This window comes from Rhinolophus sinicus, chromosome 6, assembly GCF_057876585.1.
Source record: "Rhinolophus sinicus isolate RSI-liver-muscle chromosome 6, RSI-T2T, whole genome shotgun sequence".
NCBI classification, from domain to species: Eukaryota; Metazoa; Chordata; class Mammalia; order Chiroptera; family Rhinolophidae; genus Rhinolophus; species Rhinolophus sinicus.
In genome coordinates, this window is record NC_142506.1 from 69,449,681 (window position 1) to 69,472,915 (window position 23,235).

At 57.8% G+C, this 23,235-nt stretch overlaps 1 protein-coding gene across 3 annotated transcripts in view; it reads right to left on the reverse strand.

The window, feature by feature from the left end:
• The window catches only part of SYT2 (synaptotagmin 2), a 57,344-nt gene that overhangs the window by 32,706 nt on the left and 1,403 nt on the right, over positions 1 to 23,235 (reverse strand). Inside the window, exon 1 of one of the 3 annotated variants that reach the window (XM_074317137.2) lies at positions 1,931 to 1,952. The exons of 1 other annotated variant lie outside the window; for it this stretch is intronic. The gene's annotated coding sequence lies outside the window, so the exon portion shown is untranslated. Of the gene's footprint in view, positions 1 to 323; positions 1,133 to 1,930; positions 1,953 to 23,235 lie in introns of those variants that run through there. One more of the 3 variants, XM_019750834.3, reaches the window with a different exon arrangement.

Below are 23,235 nucleotides of genomic sequence, written 5' to 3' on the forward strand. Positions count from 1 at the left end.
CCAGTACCGCCCGCGCCTGTCCCGGGCTGCCGTGAGGAGAACCAGGCTGAGGACAAAGGGTCCCCGGGATCATTCGTGACCCCTCCCCCGGGACTAACCGGGCAATTCCCATGCAAGTAGATTTCCGGAACCCAGTCCCCACCACGCGCTCCGTCCTGCACTTAGTTTATCCCGCTGTGAGCTCCGAGCCCGGAAAGTCCAAGTGTCCCAGTCTGGAGACCCTGCGTCCGCCCGCCCGCGCCCCAGGCCCTCGGGGTTGCCGCGCACGGCTTCGCCCAGGACCACCGGCTGCCTTCGCAGGCGCCCCGCCCGGCTTCTCTTACCCGGGACGTCAGGGCGCACTACGGCCTGGCTCGTGCAGAGCTCGGAGGGCGGGTCGGCCGGGGTCCCCTCTGCCCCTTCCCGCCGCCGGCCGCTGCGGCTCCTTGCGCGCGCTCGCTCGCTCTGCGGTAGTAACAGCCCGAGCCGCTCCCCCGCCGCCAATTGACATGCTCCTCACATCCGCCTGCACACGGCGCGGGCCGGCCCCACCAGGGCGATCCCCGCCAGCTCCGCGCGGCCCCCGCCCGGGCGATCCCCGCCGCGGGAGCGCGCCCCCTCTCCACCCGGGACGGCCGGTGGGCTGGAGGACAGGCGGCAGGGGAGGGGAAGTGGGTGCGAAAGGGACGCGGGTGGGGGACGGGTTCCAACTGGCGCGCCCCTGGAGAAGTTTGGGGTGGCGGGGCCGGCTTCGTGACCCCGGAGCCCGCGGGGCAATGCGGAGGGGTCCCCGCCCGCTCCGTTCTCTCCCGCGACACCCCCACCCGCCCCCGCCGCCCACCAGCTTTAGGAGCCTCAGGGTGTGGGGATTGGCTGGGGGAGGGGGGGGGAAGGCTAGCCGGCAGAAGGGAGCCGATTCGCTTCTGGGGATGCGGATGAAGGTTTCCTGAGTCGAGAAAGAAAAGAAAAGGGAGGGAGAAGAGGCGTGATATAGACAAAGGGCAGAGTCTGGAGGGGTAGGGGAGGTGGGGGTTCCGCTCGGAGAGCTCCGCCGCTGGCGCCCCCAGCCTCAGTCCCCGAGGGTGCAGTGGGCTGGCGCCCAGGGCTCAGCACCAGCCTCTGGGGAGCCGAGAAACCGGGGCAGAGCGGGGGAGAGGAGGGAGTGTCTGCCGCACAGGACCCTGGGCCTGCCCCGCCCCGTAGGGACCCACCCGAGGTCGGCCGCAGGGACCCAGCCCCCCACCTGCCACCACCCCGCTTTCTCCCCCTGGTTTCCGCAGCACTGGGAGGCCAGGCAGGTCGGGCGGGTACTGCCAGCCTGGGTGTGCCTCCCCTGCCTCCACCTCAGGACCCCAGCCCAGCGGTGGAATTTCTGCAGGTGTCAGGCTGCCAGTGCCACCCCGCCCGTGCCCCGTCCCCTCTGCTCCCTTCCTGTCTGCTCCAGTTCTTCATACTCAGAATCATGAATCAAGTTTGGGGTTCAAACCAGAAAGTGACAACCCCCACGTGAGTGTGTGGAGGGCCTCACTCAGGGCTTTCCACGCTGCTGGTCCCCACCGAGTCCCGAGATGCCGCGAGGAGCCCCGGGAATTCCCACGGCCTCGGCGAATCCCCTCTGCTCTCCCCGTTCCTGCGCGCCCCTCCCCCCGCCATCGCGGCCACTGCGGCGCTGCAGCACGCGGCTCCCGGCCCCGCAGCAGCCTGCCTTTCGAACCGCGGCAGCTCGCTCGTCACCGACCCTCGTCTGCAGAAAAAGCTGACTCAGGATTTCCAGGCTGCAAGCGAGTGCAGGAGTGTGCGCCACCGCCGGACGGCAGGGAGGGGGGCGTTGGGAGACCTACGGTGCCTGAGACACACACCCCCCAGCCGCCATTCTTCAGAGGGGAAGAGGGACCCGAGGGCCAAGGGCTCAAGGCCAGAAGCTCGCAGGAGGGCACCCGGGACTCCACACCTCACAGTCTCGTCTGCCGGTGTCCCACAGGGGCCTGTCATCTGGTGTGCCTCTTCCCTTTCTCCGTGGGGAGAGAAATGCTTCTCTTTTGAAATTCCCCAAAGCTTCTTTTGCCGGGAGGAGGGAGGAAAGGGCGCAAAATTCAGGGGGCTGGATTAAGGCTAGACTTGGGGTTTCCCGATGCTGAGGGTCCCAGGGCCCCGTCCTGCTTCCAGGACGCTTCCACCTTTACGACTGCAGGTGGTGCTGCTCAGAGGCAGCGAGGATGAAATGACCCCCACGGCTCCTTCTAGTAAAACGCATCAAAAGCCACCTCCAGTAAAACAGGGTCTGATTACAGCAAATAAAGCGTTTATGCAGGATTCGGTCCTCCTCCTGAAAGTGGCTGTATGGAATGCAGAAGCCTCCTCCCTCGGGGGCAGGGGGCTCTGATGGGGTAGAGAAAGGTCAGAAGACATTTGCACAGCCAGAGGCTGGGTCAGCAGGGGGAGGTGGGAGTACTGTGGTCCCTTGAGAAGAGGCAGCTGAGACATCTGTGCTCAGAGCCACTTAGGCCCCAGAAGATCCCCCAGCCACAGGGGTGGTAATGACAGCTTACAGTGTGACTTCCTTCGATCTTATTGAACAATCCAGGGACCGGACAACTTGTCACTCCATGGAGGCACAGGAAGCCCCCAAAGGCTTCCCAAGGTGCAGAGTGAGGGCATGGAGTGGGGCTCCTGACCCCAGATGCTGTCCCTCCCCCAGCCCACACGGGCCCCTCCCTTTCCCCCAGGTGCCCCTCCTGTCATCTCCTTGCAGCTTCCTGTGCCACCATTTCTATTTGTGGCCTCTGGGTGGATTTGAAGGCAGAGGGGAAGGCAGAGGGCAAGGGAAGTCCCCTCCTGTGCTGCGGGCTGCATGGGGGTCCCTTACACGGACGGAAAGCCCTTGCTGGAGCATCTGTGGGCAGGTGGACAGGCGCAGGGGTTGGTGCTGAGGTCCCTTGGAGACACTGAAGGAGATACTCAGTGTGCCAGGGCCTGGGGTGGGGTGGGGGGGTCTCGTGTTCCTTTGAGGAGTTGCAGAGCTGCTAGGTGTGGTGAGAAGAGGGCCTGGGACAAGCCTGAGGAAGCTGGGGTGAGGCACCCAGTCTGCGGCCCTACCAGGTGTGAACACCCTCCCGTTCGTCTCTCTCAGAGTCATTTACGTTCCCTCTGCTTCCTTTATCTGTTGTAAACCACCAGCTGATTGTGTGTCCGAGTGTTCAGTGACACGGGGATGCTGCAGTAACTCAGGCACAGGGACACATCAGCCAGCCCTACTCGGTGCTGAGCCTACATGTCTTCATCTCACTTCGCCCGTGTGGCAGAGACTGCTACCCTCATTTTCCAGAACAGCACGGTGGGGCCCAGGGGAGTTAAGCGATGTTCTCAGGCCCAGGCTCTATTTGTCCAAAAGAGTGTGTGTGTGTGCGAGACCTCAGGTGTGCAAGGACCGAAGGTTTGGCTTCTGATTTCTGCCACTGGTCCAGGGCTGCATGTGGGAGGGCACAGGGCAGGGTGATGCCAGTGTGGTGACCAGGGCCCTCTGGGGGGCAGGAAGTGCCGGGTCAGACAGGAGGGAATGGGGCAGGTGACTGGTCAGAGCAACAGGGTGACCGAAGGCCCGGAAATAAGGCCCAGGGAGTATGGCTGTGCAGTCCTCAGAGCTGAGGGCAAGGGGGCTCCTGACCACGCCCACGCCCCACATCCTGGGGGCTGCAATGGCGGCGGAGGGGGCGGGGCCCAGTCCTACTGGGGCTGTACAGGGCCAGCAAGTGTCCCCACACATGGCCCTGCAGCGCCTGGGTTGTGAGGCACTGATGGGGAGGTGAGCTTTGGAACACACACGAATCTGAATGGTCAGTCGTGGGGTCAGCTTGAACAGGGATCTGGCTCACTGCTGTGTGACTCCAAGACAAATGGACACCTCTCTGGGCCTCCAGCCCTCCAGGCCCTAAGGGCTCTGCTCCCCATGTGCTTGATTGTGCCGCTCTTCACTTGAGACCTAGGGCGGCAGCAGTGCAGCCTTATCCGGGCATTGGGCCCGGTCACCCTGCCCCAGCCTGAGACCAAGCTCAGTGGGGACCAAGGGACAGGGGGCCACATATGCTTTGCTTAAATCCGCCCTCAACTTGCTGAACGCACATCATCGCAAGGCGTCCTAACCTACCCGACATTCACCTGCCATCTATGAAAGCGGGAAATACCACTTTTCAGCAAAGGACGGTATGAAGCTTCGATAGCTAGACACACCTTGTGTAGAGGGCCCAACACAGGGACACAGCAACACAGCCATCGACGTGAGGTCCCCCTGCTTTCCTGCTGAGCTGTCCCCAGCCCAGGGACTCCCTGACTTGCGTCCCTCAGTGCCCGCATGGCAGATGACCCACTACGCTGGGAGACCCCTTCTCATGGCTTGTGCGCTGTGAAGCGTTCGAGTGGACCTCCTTATCTGAGCTAAAGTCTGTCTCCCTGTGGCTTCCAGCACTGGTGAGCGTGCAGCGTTCAGAAGACGTGACGGTTCTCCAGCTCCCTGAGAGCAGCCACCACAGCCGCCCTGACTGTCGCTATCTAGTCACAGGGGCTCCTTCCACTCTTGTTCCAGTTTTCCATTGCCTCTACCATCCTTCTGGACAAGACCCAGTGCACCTGTGTCCTGGGAGTGGGGTGACCTGACAGGCACAGCACCCCCAAACACGAGCCAGTTAGTCCGAATTCCAGGTGGGACGGGGGGCGAGGCTCCTGCTCAGCAGCCCTTTCATCAGGCCTCGAGCCCCTGCGCCAGGGCCACGCTCGCCGTGGCCGCAGGGCCACCCAGAGGGGAGCCCACCGGTGGCAGGACTGGGTGGCCCCTGTCCCCACCCAGGCCCCCCTAGGGCCCAGGCCCTGGGAGGTGGAGCTCAGAACCCTGGACAGAGCTTTGGCGGCTTTGGCAGGAGGATTTGGGGGGGGGGGGTTTCTTCCGGGACAAGTCAGAGAGGGAGGGGACTGTCTGCTCCCTCACACAGGAAGGCGAGCCCTGACTGGCTCCAGGGTGCTGGGAGGGACATGCCCCTGCCTGGCCTCCCTCTTGCCCGGAGGACAGCAGCAGCCCAGACCCTCCTGAACCCTGACACTCTGGAAGCCGTGTTGGAGCCAGCGTGGGGACAGGGCTCTGAGGGGTAGGGCAGAGGTCTCCAGGGGGACTCAGCACCCAGAGGAAGCCCAGGGTGGGGTGGGTGGACGCTGACCCTGGTCCTGGCACTGCTGTCAGCACTGCTCTCCTCGGCTGCCCTGAACAGCTGACCCAAGAATCCATCCATCAATTGGCAGGAAGTCACCGGAGCCCTCTGGGGGCCTCAGTGGGTCTGTCCCGGCACTTCCGGCAGCACTGTTAGGCCGCGGCGCTAGGACCTGCTCTGCCCCCGGCCCACTGACTGATCTTGGGCAAGTCACTTCTCTCTGGGTCTCAGGTTCCTTGTTGATAACATGAAATGATTGGACTGGATGGTCTCTTGGGTGGCTTTCAGCTCTGATGGTTCTGAATCTGAGCTGGGAAACTGGGAGTGGGTGGATGGCAGAGGCTGCCTGGCCCCTTTTGTGGAGAGAAAGAAGAGAAAATGATGAGGACATGTCACATCACACTGGATGGTGTCAGCAATGGGAACGCACAGACTACAGCGAAAAGGTGCCCTTGGGATAGAGATAACCAGGTGCTGTGACAGGGGCGGAGGCAGGGCCTTCCAGCCAGGCCACCGTGTCCCCTGCTCTCCCCCACAGCTGTCACCTCCACCTCTGCCTCTACCAAAGCTCCTTGGATCCGGCCTGGGCCAGTCCGGGGCTGGGTGGCAGCATAGCTGGTGACCCACTTCCCCTGCCTCTGGCCCTCAGGGCTGTGACAACAGCTGCCAGAGGGGGCCCAGCGCAGGCTGGGGGAGGCCGTGTGGTGCCTCAAACAGAAGTCCGCACCGAGCTCGGAGGCACTGCAATGCAGTGCTCAGGGTTTTTGCTGCTCATTTTTCCCCTAAGAGTCCTCATTTCCCAGGGAAATGTGAAGCCAAATGCTTCCAGAAAGGGGGGGCCAGGTTGTCTGGGATGTGCCAAGGCGTCCTACTGAGGGTGGTAGCGCTCATGTCACCCCTGCCCACTGCTCCTGCTGGTCTGGGGGAGGGAGCATGAGGGCTGCTCGTCCCCTCCACCCCCCGCGCCCCAGGCCTGGGACACAGGCAGGCAGGCGGGCAGGTGGATGGAGCTCAAATGTTTGTTGAATTGGAGCAGTTCTGTTTCCTGGTCCCCAGGGCATCTGGCTCCATCAGAGGCTGAGAGGCCTCCAGACTCAAGAATCTGTCTCTGTCTCTCTCTCCATCTCTCCCCGTCACTCTCTGTCTCTGTCTCTCCCTCTCTCTCCCCCTCCCTCCCTCTCTCTCTCTGTCTGAATGAGCTTTCTCTTTGGGGGTCGGGGGCCAACAATGCCCCCTTTGAAGTATCAAACACCAAATCTGCTGCAGGGTCTCAGGAAGGCCATGCCCTTGATCCACCCTCCTTGTCTGTCTGGGTGGAAGGGGCCCGTTCCACTGCTCTGCACACACCCCACCTCTGTGTTCTGTTCTGTTCATTTTTTTTTTTTAAAGATTTTATTGGGGAAGGGGAACAGGACTTTATTGGGGAACACTGTGTAGTTCCAGGCCTTTTTTTCCAAGTCAAGTTGTTGTCCTTTCAGTCTTAGTTGTGGAGGGCGCAGCTCAGCTCCAGGTCCAATTGCCATTGCTAGTTGCAGGGGGCACAGCCCACCATCCCTTGCGGGAGTCGAACCGGCAACCTTGTGGTGGAGAGGACTCGCTCCAACCAACTGAGCCATCCTGGAGCTCAGTGGCAGCTCAGCTAAGGTGTCCTGTTCAATCTTAGTTGCAGGGGACGCTGCCCACCATCCCTTGCGGGACTCAAGGAATTGAACTGGCAACCTTGTGGTTGAGAGCCCACTGGCCCATGTGGGAATCGAACCGGCAGCCTTCGGAGTTAGGAGCATGGAGCTCCAACTGCCTGAGCCACCGGGCCGGCCCTGTTCTGTTCATTTTAAGGGAACTTTTCAGTCTAGCTCTGATTCCCAATGGAAAAGGCCAGCCACAAAAGCACAACGAGAGGATGACCACGAGTGGACTGGCACAGGCACGCCAGCCCCGCCAGCGCCCCTCCCTCCCTTGGTTTCCCAGGAGCTGCAGTTGCCAGAGAGAGACAGGGGCGGGGCCCTTGCTGACCAGAACAGCAGACGGAAGCGGCTGAGATGGGAGCCTGTGCTGGAGAGAGTGGCGTCCAGCCTGGGAGCCTGTCTGCAGGCCGGTAAAGCTGCTCGGCCCTGCGCTCTCCCCCTACGTGGCATGGGCTGTGAGGGTCCTGCTGCCCTTCTCCTCTGATGTTGGGTGTCTCTCAGGCACAGATGGCTCCAGCTCAGGGACAACCAGGACACAGCTGAGCCAATCTGGGTACAGCCCAGGGAGAGGTGTTGCCAGTCTGCCATCTGCCAAGCAGGTGACAGCCACTGACAGGTAAGTCAGGGGTGAGGGACAGGAGTCAGGGCAAGGCAAGCAGCTGCCTGCAGGACCTCCCCCTGCTGCCATCAGACGCCCTGGGCAGAGGACAGGAGGGGCCACCAGGCCCACATGGCAGGTGGTCTTTAAAGGAAAACAAACCGACCATCCACCCGAGATAGGCTGCCTCTGCCTTGTGTATTTCCACACAGCGCAGGCTCTCCTCCCTAAGGTGAGGGCAGGGGCTGGGCTCAGGCGACAGTAGGGGGGATGGAGTGAGCCACTGGGGGACCCCACGAGACAGTGTGGTGTTTACCAGCCCAGACTCTGGTCCCAACTCAGCCCTGCTCACTGTGTGTCCCAGGACAGTTCATTGACTTCATGGCCTGTTTCCTCATTTGTGACAGGGGAGGTCACCAGGCACCTTTGCCCTCAGTAAAGGAAGGCCGCAGCCCCAGAACAGCAGGTGACAGAGGCTGGACGCCAGTCCCAGCAGCCTGACCAACGGCTCCTGGACTTTCATGTGCATCTCTAACTGCAGGTTCCCAGGCCCAACCCCAAGACTAACTCAGTGGGCTCAGCTCGGGCACCCAGGTAATGTGACACGGCGTCCCCAGACCACTGTGCAAGCAGGAGGGAGAGTCCCAAGCCCACGAGTCCTGACCGTGACCCTGAGTGTGACCCCAGTGGCCCCTTCTCTGGACGCAGGGCTATGCAGCGCTCGAGCTTTCCCACCAGCCTCATCCATTCACATCCCGTTCCTCAAGTCAGTTCTTCCACAAATACTAAGCGAGCAGCTGCTGGATCGCAGACTTCAGGTGCGGGGCTCGGGCAGTGAGTACAACCAGCTCCTGCCCTCCTGGGCCCCGTGACGCGTGTTCACTGACTCGCTCACTCATTCAGTCAATAGTCAGAGTGCCTGCTCTCCGCATGGCAGCACGCTGGGTGCGAGCGTGACACCTGCAGAGCACTCCTTGTCAGGAAAAGCCTACATGCCCTTGGGGACACTCAGCTCCAAACCCCAGGGCAGAGGGCAGCACCAGGCTGGCTGCTGTGCCACACACACACAGACGCAGCAGACGGGACAACTGACCGCAGATCGGGACCGTCTGGAGGAGAACTATCTGGAGACGGATGGCTTGGCTTCCTCCCCACTCACTCAGTGTCACCGCTGGGTACAAAGTGTTTCTTTCCCTTCCCACCCAGCTCTGCCCCTTTACGTGATCCCATGTCTCATAACTATGTGTGACGATGGGCTAATCCCCAAACACAGTGTCACTCCCCTGCGGTTGTGCTGGGACTCAGGGCCCTGGAGCCACCGGCGGGGGCGCTGAGCCCATGGCCTGAATTTTTCATGCCAGCCTGGCATCCATCACCGGCTGCCAGTGCCACTCTGTGCTCCAAGGGGGCAGGTGTTCGGTGAGAACACTCTGCGGGTGCTGGCCAGTCCCGCCAGCCGTGGGAGTATTTACAAAGCACGGAGGCCTTCAAATTCACTGGACCCAACCCCTTACTTTGCAGATGGGGTAACAGGCTCAGAGCAGGGCCCTCATTTTCTCAGGGTCGGTCACAAAGCTCATACGTTTACTTCATTCATTCATTTACTCATTCATTAACTCATTTGTCAGACACTTTGAATGTCTGTTAGGTTCCGAGGCTGCTAGTCACTGGACATCCAGGAAGAGGCTCACACTGCGATGCAGACACCCCATGTCACACAGCACAGCACCGTAAGCGCACTGGTCCGAGCAGCGGGGCGGAGATGTGTGGGAAGGGCAGAGGGCACGTGAGAACAAGACACAGGCGTGGTGTGTACACAGCTGGTGGCAGGATTAGGAGCAGACCCAGGTGTTCAGGTCCCAGGACCCTCCGGCCTCGCAGGAGCTAGACTTCCCAGTCACCTGGGTGCATCACCTCGGTGCATCACCTCGGTGCATCACCTCGGTGGAACGGGGCCAGCCTGGGGCCCCACAAGTTAACTCCCCAGTTAGCAGTGAGGTTCAGGCAGCTGTTACAAGAGAGGGAGTGTACCAATGGTCACTGGGGCCAAGGGCTCCTCCACGGCAGGCAACCCTGTTAATAATTTCAGTGCGCATTAATAAATCCACACAAGCCAGGAAAACGTCAGCAACAAATATGAAATCAGACACCGTGAGTCACATAACTAGCCAGTCTTTGTGTCTCTCTAAATTGTGCATTAAATTGTGCATTACAACTCCATTTAGAAGTACTAGTTGATGTTTAATTCTCATCTTTAAAAGGTGTGAAGACCGTGGTTGAGGAGAAAGACATGAGCGTGCTTCCCGCTCAGTCCCTTCACCAGACCCCTGGACTTTCAGATCAGGGCACACCTGTGTCCCCACTGCCACCTGCCTGCCTGGAGATAGCTTTTCCTGGCTGGTGTGGACAGAACCGATCTGATGAATGCAAAGCTTGTAGGTTCAGACCCACCAAATGATGGCATCACACTGTGTGCCAAGCACGGACTCGTCGGGCAGCGCTCACCAGTCAGAAGGGCCACAGCAGCCCAGAGAACACCCCCACGAGTGTTTAGTGTGAGGCCAGGAGGTCAGAATTTATTTATTTACTTACTTACTTAAGGAGGGCACAGCTCACAGTGGCCCATGTGGGGATCGAACCGGTGACCATGGTGTTATTAGCACCACACTCTAACCAACTGAGCTAACTGGCCACCCCCAGGAGGTTAGAATTCAGCCCCCTGCAGCCTGCAAGGTCCCATGAGTGACCCCACCTCATGGGAGCCCTGGGAGCAGATGGAGAATGAGCTGAACCCAGACAGGAGCCCAGACGGAGAGAACAGGGTGCAGGTGATGGGGAAGCAGGAAAAGTGCACTTGACTCTTTGGCCCCTGTGCTGCCAAATTTCCTTTGGCTGAAAACTGGGGTGAGGTGCCTGGGGCTCCCTGCAGAACTCACACCCCACCCTGGACTGGCGGTCAGCAGGAACTAACATGCTTCCTGAAGTCTAAGGTGCAGGAAAGTGAAGGCGAGGGGGAGAGGTGCAAGGATACTGGGCACTAAATCAAGATTAATGAAGTTCCCGCCAGAATTAATTACTGCACTGCCAGGAGGCTGGGAGCCCAACGTGGCTGCCCCTTTGGAACGGCCAAGTCTGCCTCTGAAAAGCATGGATGGGACGTGGTGGGTGCCTTTTCACCATCACACCTAATGTCTGAAGGCAGCTGTAAAGGACAGGAAGGAACCTGACAGCCCTGGGTCACTGCTCTGTACTGAAGTTCGTGCCTCTGTCTGTTTGATCAACATGGGCTCTGAACCAGTCGCAGGCGGTCCAGGTGTCAGGGATGGAACAGAACGTCTGCAGTGGCCAGGGTGGTGGACTGACGTTAACCACAGCTCTTCCCTTCACAGGCACCTCCTCCCCTTCCTGGACCCCGAGTGCTCGCCACCCACATGGCCAGTGCTGGCTGGGGCGAATCCAGTCAAAGAAGCAATCGGCCGTGTTAGAAGAAATGACACAGTGCGTAGTGGCAAAAAACACAGCAAATGCAGAAGAAAGGGTGACAGACCGAGAGGGCACAGGGAGAAAACATGTATTTAATTAGGGTTACAGTAAGAAAAAGAGTGATGAAGGGGCAGATGTGATATTTTAAGACACAAAGACTGAAAACACCCAGAGTTGATGAAAGACATTATGCGCAGATTCGACAAATCCCAAAGTAGAAAGAATAAAAAACTCACATCGGACACATCACAGACACACTGCAGAAAACCAAATGGAAAAGTCTTCAACACTAAAGCCAACCAACCCGGGGTCACAAGGGCAGTGCAGGCGGGGGCGTCAGTCGGGGTGTTTGCTGAGACGGGCAATGAACCAAGACACCTGTCAGTCTCGCCTGGACATCTGGGCCCAGGGCGGGTGGGCAGCTAGGTCTGGTGGGACCGCCCGGCCAGGTGTCCTGACAGTCACCGACCAGCTGGGACTGTCTGAGCTACTTTTAAGTCTTCCTTAGACATAGAAACAACAAACTTCTAGAACAAAAGCAAGCTAATGTCAGAACTGGCAGGTTGGCTTCATGCTGCAGCACGCAAGTTAAAAAGGAAGCAAAAACGGCCCCAACAGCATTACAAAGTCGCAGCCTGGAAGCTCAGTTATGCTCCAGGAAAGAATCAGCAACCTGCGCCTAAATCGGGCCCAAACCAACCAGAGCACCGTGTGGTCTGCACACCCCAAAGCCATGTGAACTGAGACGTGACTCAGTCGTGCCCCTCCCCCCGGAATGTCCACATGACGCGGCTGTTTGTGTGTCACCAAGACCTCTGCTCACTTGTGTGCTGACAGAGCAGCACCAGGGAGGACGGCCTGGGTCACGTGGGGCTCCCTTTCTGCGCCTGGGCCCTGTGCAGCCCCAGCTCGCACGCCCCTAGTCCCCCCCACCAGCTCCAGACACCTCTATTTTCTCAGCCTTTAAATGCATTTTCTGCATCTGCACAAGATTTATTGCAGGCAGGGACATTTCCTCAGCACATGTGCACTCAGTGCAGAGCACGTCCTTGCAGAGTTCTGGTGTCACCTGCTGTCAGAAGCCTGGGGGACAAGCTCAGGAGACGGGCAGGCCTGGCTGTGGGTGAGCATTTCCATGGGCGGGCACTCGAGCTTCCCTCTGCCTGTCCTCACACCCCTGGGAGACGTCTCTGCGCCCTCACCGCCTTCCCCTGGGGCCCCTGGAAACCCTCCTCAATCTCTCTTCCGTCTCCCACTGCCTCCTCCATCTACAGACAAATTTGAGTTTATCCCATTTACAATCCACACACACGTGTGCACACACACACACACACGACCTCCATCCAGCTGCCCTGCTACCTGTCACCACTGGTCCCCAGCATCCTCTGAAGTGCCTGTTCTGGAGAGGACACTGGCCCCTGCCTTGCTCGATCTCACTGGCACCTGACAACGTGCTGCACACCGCTCCCCTCCCCTTCACCCCGTCCCTCTCCCCCCCGCTCCCCTTGCTTTGAGGCAACACTCAACTCCTGTTCTCCTGCTACTGCTTCCTTCCCTCAAGCTCACCCTGTCTTGCTGCTGTCCTGCGTGGTGTCCCCAGGACGTCCCCACCCCCTTCTCTGTCTCCCCACCCTGCCTCATTGCCCCACCTCCCCTGATGGCAAAGGTTGGGTCTCTCCTGGTACCAGACCCACCCTGGCAACTGTTTATTGGTAATTTCCACACAGAGGCAACCCAGACTCACCATGTCCAAAATAAACTGCCTGTGGTCCCTCACGAAACCAGCCATAGTCCTCTACGTCCCTTCCCAGCTCAGGCACCATCCTTGCTCACGGTGGCCGGGCTCTGAGGCTCCAAGGGAGGCGAAGGGCTCGCCCTGGCCTCTTCTCCTCCACCTCCCACATGGACTGGCCATCAGTTTGGCGCACTCTTCTAATTAGGTGAGATGCAGACTCCATGTCCCGGAGGCCCTCGCGTCTGTCACCTAGATTCCACAATTATCTCCGAACTGCCGCCTGTCTTCTGTTGCTCCCCTCAAACCAGAAATCACATGTCCCCCGAGGAAACTTCCTCAGACGCAATGTGATCCCATCACAGCCCTGCTCCACGTCCTTCGGTGGGAAAATCCAAACGCCTCTGCAGGCCCTGCAGGCCCTTCCCTCAGCCTTGGCCCCGGTGCCGCCCTCGGTGCCGTCAGCCAACGCTGCTCCCTCCCGAGGACGCCCTCTAGTCAACAAGTGCCCCCTAACTCCTCCAAGACGCTTATAAACATCACCTCCTCTAGAACCCACCATTCCATCCTTCTGAACTTCATCTCAGTTTTGAAGTGACGTTTCTCCCTGTCTGTGTCCTCAGCGTCTGGACTCGCGGGAGGCAGGGCCATGGCTGTTCAGCTCTGTCCCAGAACCCAACACAGGGCCGCCACTTACTTGGAGCACCAGACGTTTTGGCTAAATATAGAGCTTGATAAAATCAAACATGGAAATTCAGAGGATTCTAATTAATATGGGCCGTTACGTAATTGTTTCTGAAACAGCAAAGCAGAACACACTCGCTTCTCCCCCCAGGAGATACAGCAAACGGGGCCCACCTATGGAATCTCTGAATGGTTCCTCCTCTCATCACAGAACCAGCTGGTGAAACGCATCCTGGCTATAACTGGTGGGGCAGGAAGAGGGAGCCGGGAGGGCCACCCCAAATCCTCTAATGATGGAATCTGCCTCAGCTCCTTCCTGCCCTGCCTGCTCTTGTCCACCTCAGGGCAACTCCCAGAGAACTGCAGCCCAGCCCACGTCCCACACCGTCTGTCCAACAAGCTGTAGGTCCTGCAGACGTGTGTGGTGGGCCTGGGGCTGAGCTCAAGGGGCCGGGGGAGCAAGCGAAGAGCCTCTGCCAACAACAGCTGTGTCGTCACCACCCTGCTGCCTGAAGCCACCATTGTGCCTCCAACGTGGGCTCTGTCCCTCACTCGAGTGCCGGTGGCACCAGCAGAGCCAGTGCAGACTGGCCAACACCTGAATGAGGCATGAGACCCTGTGCACGGCCATGTGCCGACTCACACATAGGGCAGGCACATACGCCCATACCTGGGGACAAACAGACAAACACACACACACACACACACTCCTACCGGGACACACACACACACACACGCCTACCCAGGGACAGACACAAACACTCACTCCCCTTATCCAGCCCCCATCGTCCCCATCGGAGACCAGCCAGCCTTCTCAGCACACGGCTGCTTGTAGCTGTAATTCTATCCTGGGATCCCAATGACATCAGTCCCACAGGGTCAGTGGGGAAGCGGAGGAGACAAGCTGAAGGTGGGTGGAGAGAAGAGGCCATGAGACTGTGGCTGCAGACAGCAATGCGAGAGCCCTGTGGGAGGGGCCAGCTCCACAACTCACTAGCTGTGTGACCTTAGGCAGACCACTTAAGTCCTCTGAGCACCCTTCTTCATTGCATCATATTTTACATTGCAACCACTTTTACAGTGGTTCTAAGTGCCCAGGGGGCAGGGAGCATCCTGGGAGAGGCGGGTCCCCCGTCCACCATCAGCGCTATGTGTGCCCCCCCAGATACCCCCAAACTATGTGCTGCAGCTTTGTTTACCCCCAGCAGCCCCTCCTGGGAGTCCACCAACATTCTGAATGGCGGGCAGTGTAGACACCCCACAAAGCAAGCAAGTCCAGTCCCCAGAATTAAGAACTATGGACCCCTTCCCCTCTCAAAGTACACCCTGAGAAAGCTACCGCACAGGCCCCCCTGCACAAAACCCTCTTCTCTCTGGGGAAGTGCCCGCTCCCACGGTTCTGAGAGTCAGGGAAACCCAGGAGTCCCACACCTACCAGGAGGGCAGCGTGAAACATCTGATTACAAAATCTGCCACGGTCCCTGCTGAATACTTTATCCAGGAGCGATGATCCATTAGTCACATCAATTATTCATCCCCATCAGGGCCAGGGCCAGCCTGGGAACAGCGGAGCGGAGACCCATGCCCACTCCCCCTTCACTCCCCCTAAGGGTAACCCATCTCTCCGTCCCCTGCCCACCTAGGGTCCTCCTGAGCGCCTCCCCCTGAGAAGTGTCCAGGGTAGTCAGGTGCCTGGCCAGCAGATGGCCAGCAAGGCTCCAGCTAAGCTAGACTACGATGCCGCAACCTCACAAGAAGGATTTCAAAGAAACGTGAAGCAGACACACTGTGTTTACCAACACAACAAGCATATTGGTGGCAGGTTGATACAGCAGATGTGGCAAAAGGTACTGGGCTACGTGTCCCTGAGAAAGACGCCCACTGCCCACCCAGCTCTGGCCCCATCTGAAGGTCACCTTTCTTCAGAAGAGGTCCCACAATCATTGATTCTCAGATCTCAAGAGAAAAGGCCTCAAGACCCAGCTGTCAGTGCTGCAGGCCCCCTCTGACCACACAGGTAAGTGGTGACCGGGCTTCTGCTGACACCGGGACAAGGTGTTGGGGTCTCCTGACGAAGACCACGGGTTGTCTAGACAGTTCTAACCCGTCAACACTCATTCAGTACGTATCTCCTGAGCATCTTCCAAGTTCCAGGAATTGAATGAAACCCCAGGCTCACACCCCAAACACACCAAGTTCTTGGTCTATTAAAACCATCTTCCTAAGAGTGGGTCCCAATTCATCTCCATGGATCTTGTGTTCCCTGGGCCTAGTTGGAGATAGATGCAGTCAATTCTCTTTAAGACCAAAGTCTTGGGCTCACTGCTGTGACACTGTGGAACCCAGCTTGCTCCCCCAGTCTGGCCTTGCTCCCCAGAACCGCCTCCCTGCTCGGGCAGTGTTTGGGAGGACTGGACCTGAGCAATGGGGACTCCTGGTTCTAGAAGTTTAAGCCCCCAGTTCTCCCTCCCCCAACAAGAACACTACCAAACATGAACACAACAGTCTTCCCTGCCAAGCAAGACTCTGCCTCCACCTCTCCCTGCCCCCATCTGCTCCTGAGGGCTAGGCTTGCCCACTGGTGGCGTAGCTGTCACAGGAAGCACTGCCTAAAAGCTGTGCTCCAGCAGCCCCACCATGCCTGGGACCCCACCATTACCCACCCAACCTTTGTTGGGGGGGCATGTTCAGCAGAGGGCAGCTTGAATCTGTGCCCGGGGCTGCAGAAGACATCCCGACCTGTCCTCGGGGCTGGGAAAGGACATGAGGCGAGCAGACCTGGGGGAGTGGGGGGACTGGGGGCCAAGGACAGCAGGCAGGCACTTGGCGTCTCTGAGGGGAGCTGATGAGGAGAAGCACCTGAAGGGGAAACAAGAGGGTAACCTGAATATCACCTGCAGTCCCCCTTTGGTAGTAGGTGTGTTCTGGCGGGTTCCAAGAGATGCCACCAGTACGTGGAGCCTGGGCTGCCTTTCATGAGCCAAGGGTGACAGTGTCACCTTCTGCCCCAGGCTGACTGCCCCCTCTATCGCAGAAACAAGCAGGGCTTGCATTATCAGCTTAGTGAGATATATGGTGGTCGAGAAAGAGATGGAGATGGGGGAGGTTGGGGAAAGGACTCAGAAGGGAGCAGAGCTGCCTCCCTCCCGGGTTTTCCTGAGCCTGGAAGCAGAACGACCTTGTTCAGATGAACCAAGCGTCTGAGAAGCCTCTACTACAGTCGCACAGGAGGCAGCCACGGTCTGGCACCCTGTCCTCGCTCCACTCCCACAGGCTCCCCAGCCCTCAGAACTCGGGGAGCTTGCAGCCACTGCCCACCCTCCCCCCACACCTGGCCCCATTGCCGTGAGATCAGGCCAGGCTGCTGTCACTGCAGCCCAGCCCTCCTGCAAGTGACCTATCTGGAATGTGTCCCTGCTCTCAACATTTCAACAACTGGAGGGAGATGCAAGTCACTGACCCTGGGAGACCACAGCCAGAACCCAGGACCCGAGGTCCTGAAGTCCTATTGCCTAGCGGCCAGAGTGGCCGTCCCCTAACCAGGCCATGTGTGTCAAGCGACCTGAAGGCCTCCTGGGTAAGAGTCATGGACGTGCGCTTGGAGTTCACCGCCTCATTTTACACAGTAAAGTGTGAGACCCAGGGAGACGAGGTGGCTTGGCCACCATCTCACACTTAGTAAAGGGCGTAAACAACTCCCCACAACACTGGTTTTCCCTCACGCTGCCCGCGTCTCCGAAATTGGAAAGTCAGGACTCAGCGCTGAGCTGGGCCGCTGTCCGTGGTGCTGAAAGTCAGGGGCGGGCCTGTGGGCCTCCGGGTCCGAGGGGAGCGTCGCGGAGCTCTCCGTGGTGCTGAACCCCGGTCCTGAGCAGCACGGTTTGCGTTTCTAAGCACGGCTGGGACCTCCAGCGTCATAGTGGTGCTATGGCGGGTTCAGGGAAAGGAGGCAGAGATGGATTCCAAGGGGACACACAGGCAGATGTCCAAGAATATGGCGAAGGGGACAGTGCACCATCCCCACCTCTCACTTCTCATCACCTCGAACCAAGCATGGCCCTGATTCTAACACACTGAGACACATACAGGTCCTTTCAAGGAAAACAACGTAACCGACACTAGTTAACTCCAACGTTTCCAAGGGGAAAGTTTCTAAAAAGGAAATCACCAGAAGGGAGTGCCAAGAGAAATTTGGAGGATATGAGGATAACAACACTCTTTAGAAGACATGGGGTGGGTGTGAAAGGTCTCGCCAAGGGCCTGGAGGTTGGATCTTTCAAGAGTACCCTCCAAAGTCCAAAATCATGACTGTGATCCTTCTGTGGGTTCTTGGAGTCAAGTGCGGGGGTGTCTCAAAAAATAAATGTACTGTCCATTCCTCCACTGTTGATGGCAAAGTAACCTCAGAGGAGATTTATGTATCTACTAACATAACCCTTGAGAAATCCTTGAAAACATCTGTAATGACATCAGGAGCGTGTGGACAAGAAGGAGCTAAATCTATCCTGAGCCCCACACTGGAGTCCTGCTGAACAAATCTAGAAGCCATGATCTTCACAAGGTCCTTGGCTCCTTTGAAGGTCCTCCCTTCACAATTGAGGCTGAATGATGTAACTTGTTGGCAGGGCAGTTAGTCAGCACCTGTGGATGGGCCACAGCCGAAGGAGCTGTTTGTTCTGCTGCAGGTTTGACTCTCATAACAGAAATCTGAAGCTGCTGAGTTCACACACACACACACACACACACACACACACACACACACACGATATCACCCCTTATCCCAGAGATTACATCATAACACTGACAAAGGAGGGCTTTTCACCCCAATGAGCCCTATTACACACAGCACTATCTCTTCCTCCTCCTCTTCTCCCCCGACACTGTGACACACTCACTGAACACAAGTCAACTACGAAACTGCACCGTCAGCTCTCTCCAGCACATCTACACCCACATTTCCTTGGATGGAGGGAATCCTGGTGGCCAATCTATCCTTTCCTCATTCCTACCCTGCCCCAGGCTCTCCTTCCCTTTGGAGGAGGTCTCACCACCTGTTCGCTCTTCTGTCACAATGTCTAACCACGTCTACTGTTCAGAAGTTCCCCTGTGTCTACCAGGCGTCCTTCATGCTAGAGGTTAACCCTCCTGTCTTTCTTGCACTATAAATCTTTTTTAAAGATGTGGGGCATCTTTCTCAGAGGAATGGGGAACAGGGTTTCAAAAGACCTTTTGTAACCTGCAGGCAGACGCACGCTCCGGTATAATGCTCCCCCCACCTGCACGCGCACAGAGAATCTGTGACCACGGGTACCAACAGAAAGTCCAAGGACACAAAGGACCCTGAGAGGGCATCTGATCCATCCCCCATTTCTAGAGACAGGACTGCCGCAGGGACCTGGGAAGAAGCCTTATGGGCTGCCCCATCCCATGCCCTCGAAGAGCCACCTCCAGCCCTTGTTTCTGGATCTGAAACACGAAACGCCCTGGCCTCCCCTAGCCCCCAAACCCAGCCTCCACAGCAATCACAATGCCAGCAACTAATACACTTCTCAGAAGCCATATTTATATTACAGCAGGACAAGAGATCAAAGGTGTAATTGGGCTGCATTTGATTGAGTGTGACAATTGCAGTTAGCCACATATGTCATCGAGAGATGTGAACTGGGGATAGTTTATGCTCAACAGCTCATTTCCAAGAGGACCTGACATCTTCCTCTCACAGACATCCAGACAGCGCTGACATCAGTGGCACCGCAAGGAGAAAGATCCACGGGCTCATGTGAGGGAGGGACCTTGTAAGGTCACCCACCCACCCTGGTCTCCATGCCAATGTCCCTCTGAAAAGCTTTCTCTACTTTTCTGGAACGCCGATTTGACACTCTTCCTTCACCCCTATGATCACCTTCCTGAAGTCTCAGCGCAATAAGCAAGAAAGTGCGGCCTGATATCTAACCTAAACCCTGCTTGCTTCAGTTTTCCACCATTACCCTAGTGCTGTCCTCAGTGCAATGACAGCAGCTTTCTCTTGTCATATCTCCGTCTCTGACTCCAGCCAGTCTGGGAACACACCTGTCATGTCCAGGCAGGCATGGCCCCTAATCCTGCCTCCAGCTCTCAGCCTTGCTGCAGCCGCAGGACTGTGTGCACTGACCCCCAAACTCACAGGACAGCAGGCAGGAAAGGGTCTACAGGGGGAGGAGTGCGGCTGCGCACAGGGAAGGACTCCCTCTGCCTTGGGGGTCACAGCAGGTAGCCCAGGAAGGGCCTGCTCAATAAGGAGCGTTAGGCAAAGGGGGGGGCACTGCAAGCCCTCCACTGTGATGTTTCTCTCCGAATGGGCTGGGCTCTGGTTCCCTGTGCATCCCCAGAGCTGTGTGGGCAGCACAACCAGTTCTAGACAGCTCTGTGGGTGCCAGCGTGGTGGGCGTTTGTCCCGTCCCCAGGCAGTGGGCCTGTCTGCTCCCCTCTCCAGAGTGCGCAGCCTGGCGGGAGCAGCACTGAGCAGGCAAACCTGAAGCTAGATGCTGATTCTGCCACCCATAGCAGTGTGACTGCTATGTACCTTCTGAGAGCTACTGTTTTCATATGTAAACGGGGTAAAACGTCATATGCCCTAAACTGGAAGTGTTCTGTGGACGTCGCATTTCATCACAGAGAATTACCCTGCAGCTCAGACAGTGTCAGCAGCTTTTGCAAAGGCGCAGGCTGGAAGGGGTAGTTCTAACTGGAGTCTGGCCCTCTGACTCCCAGCTGCCACCTGCTGTTCCAGTTCTGCCTGAAGAACACCAACTGTGGTGCCTGCACCTTCCTCTAAGGACCCCTGACCTGCGGCTCCACTGTAGGCACAGCTGGTGAGAAGGGGCAGGAGGCGGTGCAGTTCTGACCAATCGGCCGCAGTGGCCTGCAATGCCCCCAAGGCACCTGCCACCTGAATTGAGACCTGCTCCTGCCTGGATGGTATGAGATTCTGAACAACTCACATAACTTGCCTGGGACTCAGTTGTAAAATGGGGACAGTGGCAGACCTCACGGTGGGGCTGAGGGCCTGAGGGCCGCAGCAGATGTGACAGCTTCATGCTGGAGTAAGGGGGCGGGTGTGAAAGAGCTGGGCAAGGAGCAGGCTGGGGGCCTCTGTCTTGCTCAGCACCTGTCAGCACGCTCCTTGCATGCCAGGCCGTTCTGGCTCTGCCTTCTCCTCTGCCTGCTGGTGAGTGATGTCACAGTGACAGCTGAAATCCTGAGGCCCAGACAAAGCAGTTCAAGGGGTGCAGGGTAACTCCCCTTCTTTTTCTGCCCTGACTTCCAGGTGGGGGCTGCTTGGTAGCACCAAACCCTCTGAGCTTTGAGGACCATTATAATGGTCCCAGTAACTCACATCATCCATTCCTAACCGGCAAGGTCTGGAAGGGGCCTGGAATTCAGCCTCCCCACCCTGGCATTCAGCTGACGACCTCCTAACCAGGCAGACAGGAGCTCTGTCCTAGTGTGAAATCTCTTGGGGAGGGAGCTTTCTCATGGTCTCTGCCCCATGGAGTTGGGGCGTCCTTCTGCTGTGTAACTATAGACCCCTCGCTGAAGTTCAGGCCTCTTTCAGGGAAGCTGACAGCCAGGTGCTCCCGGCAACCCAGACTCACAGCGACGGGTCAGGTCCCCCTGGGCCTGGAGCCACATTAGCTCTCACTCCGTCACTGGCCTGAACTCCCAGTTCCAAGGACGAAAATGGAGGCTTGCGGGAACGAACCCTTCCCAGAAATTAAGCTGTGACAAGATACGGCTCGTCAGACATAGAGAAAGGCCAAAGGTCACCGGGAAGAGACTCTGGGAAACGACCATGGGAGTCAGAGCAGACCCTCCCCTTGAGTCTTTAAGAATAACAGAACGGAAAGTGCCCCCAGCTGGGGAACCTGAGAAACAAGGTGGCCTGTGGGCAGCGGAGGGGTGTGAGGAGCCCGCAGGCCCCCTGGAGCCTCTCCCAGCTCTCCAGCACTGCTCCAGATGTTACAGAGCTTAATTCAGTCCATCTCACCCAAAACAGCCTACGTCACAGATCTGAACTGTATCTGCATTCTACAGCCGACTTTGATGAACTCACCCAGGTCACAGTGAGGGGCAGAACCAGAAGGAACCCAGGTGACAGTCACTATCTTGCCTCTTAGGACAAATACCTATGACGTGACTTTTCTCCAAATAAACTGTGTTAATCATCTCAGGCTTCCCGTCCAGGACGAGTCAGGACCAAATCCCAGCCTCTGTGACTTGTCGCCGGTGCAATGAGAACTCACCTTAAGAAGTGAGGTGTGCCTGTCCCATGGGCCACACTGCCGTCATCACTGAGCACGCTCTACCCTGTGGGGTGAGTGCTTTACCTGTTGTAGATGAAACTCTCCTGACCTGGTCAGGTTACCCCATTTTTGCCCTCAAAGCACCCTCTCTACATTCCTGACATTTGTCACAGTTACAATGAATTGTGTGTGCAATTATCTGTTTAATTCCCTGTTACTCTCTAGACTGTAAGTGCCATGAGGGCAGGAACCAGGAGTGTTTTGTTCCCAACTGAGTCTCCACTGCCCTGCACAGCTCCCGGCACACAGACTCAAAGACGAAGGTGAACAAACGTAGAAACTCTGCTCAGACTGGCTCACAGGGGTTTGTTGTGTTCACTGCAGTATCCAGTGAAAAGAACAGTGCCTGGCACACAGCAGGTGTTCACCAACAAACAGTGCTGAATTTATCAAGTCACACACTTTGCAATCGGTGGCCCAGAGACTTGAACCCAGGCCTGGAGAGCTCCCAGCCCCTGTTTTAGCCACTAGCCACATAGAGCAAACACCCACTTGCTGTTCCCGTTGGTTTGCCATTCCAGTCCTTAAGGAGCTCCCGTCATCTACTTCAAGACAAGCAAACCCAGCTTCAGCTAGAACCTGGGTCAGCAAAGCCCAAACACAAAACTCCGAAACAGCCTTGGGCAACCCGAGGACATTTCTGTCTGGGGAGGGCGTGACGGCCATTCTTCCAGCCCATGGAGCCCCAGCTCCGTCCTTATCTGCCACCTGCCACCCCATATCTACTCTCCGAGAGGCTGAAAGGCTCGTGCGGAAGAGAAAGCAGAAATCCAGGGACAGGGCCACTGCACTCAGCTCGGGCTTGCCTGGGGCTGGCAGCAGAGGGCACGGAAGAGGATTTTTCCAGGCCCCCTCAAAGCCCACCCATCCCAGGTCCCTGAAGAGCCCAGGACAGCCCCGTTGCACCTGCCAGCTCTCCTGAGGGTGAAGAGCAATGTTTACAAGCACCAACAGCCTTCTCTTCCCTGCGCCCTGCTCTGTGGGTGTCAGGACGCAAAGCTGAAAAAGTGAGAACTGTGTTTGCAAAATCCCCCCTCAAAAAGGAAACTTGCCTGAAAGAACTCCTGGATTGCTGAGCAAAGCTGACTCAGCAGAGTGTTCTGGGCTCCTCCTCCTGGAGACGGTAGTGAGGCCACTGCCTCCCCCTCCCACAGCTTTCCAGAAGCCCCCCAGCTCATCCTTGGGCAACACAGGGAGGGGATGAGGGGAGAATCAAGCTCAAGAGGTCCCCAGAAAAAGCCAGGCATGAAGTCAGAGATGCGTCTGAGAGCCAGGGGGACAGCACCCCAGGGATGAGGGCTCAGCTAGCACTGGTGGTTCCCCAGGGGCATGTGGAGAAGGGTTGGGGGTGGCCTGGACCCCTGACGCTGACTCACCCCCAGGGCCCTGACACAGGCTGCAGCTTGCAGTCCTTCCAGGCCACTGCTCACCAGGACCCAGGCCAGGCCAGGCACGTCCCACTGCATCACGGCTGCCCTGCCCGCGGTGTGCGGGCCCTCTGGCCGGCCTTAAGGGTACTGGGCTTAGCTCTTCTTTT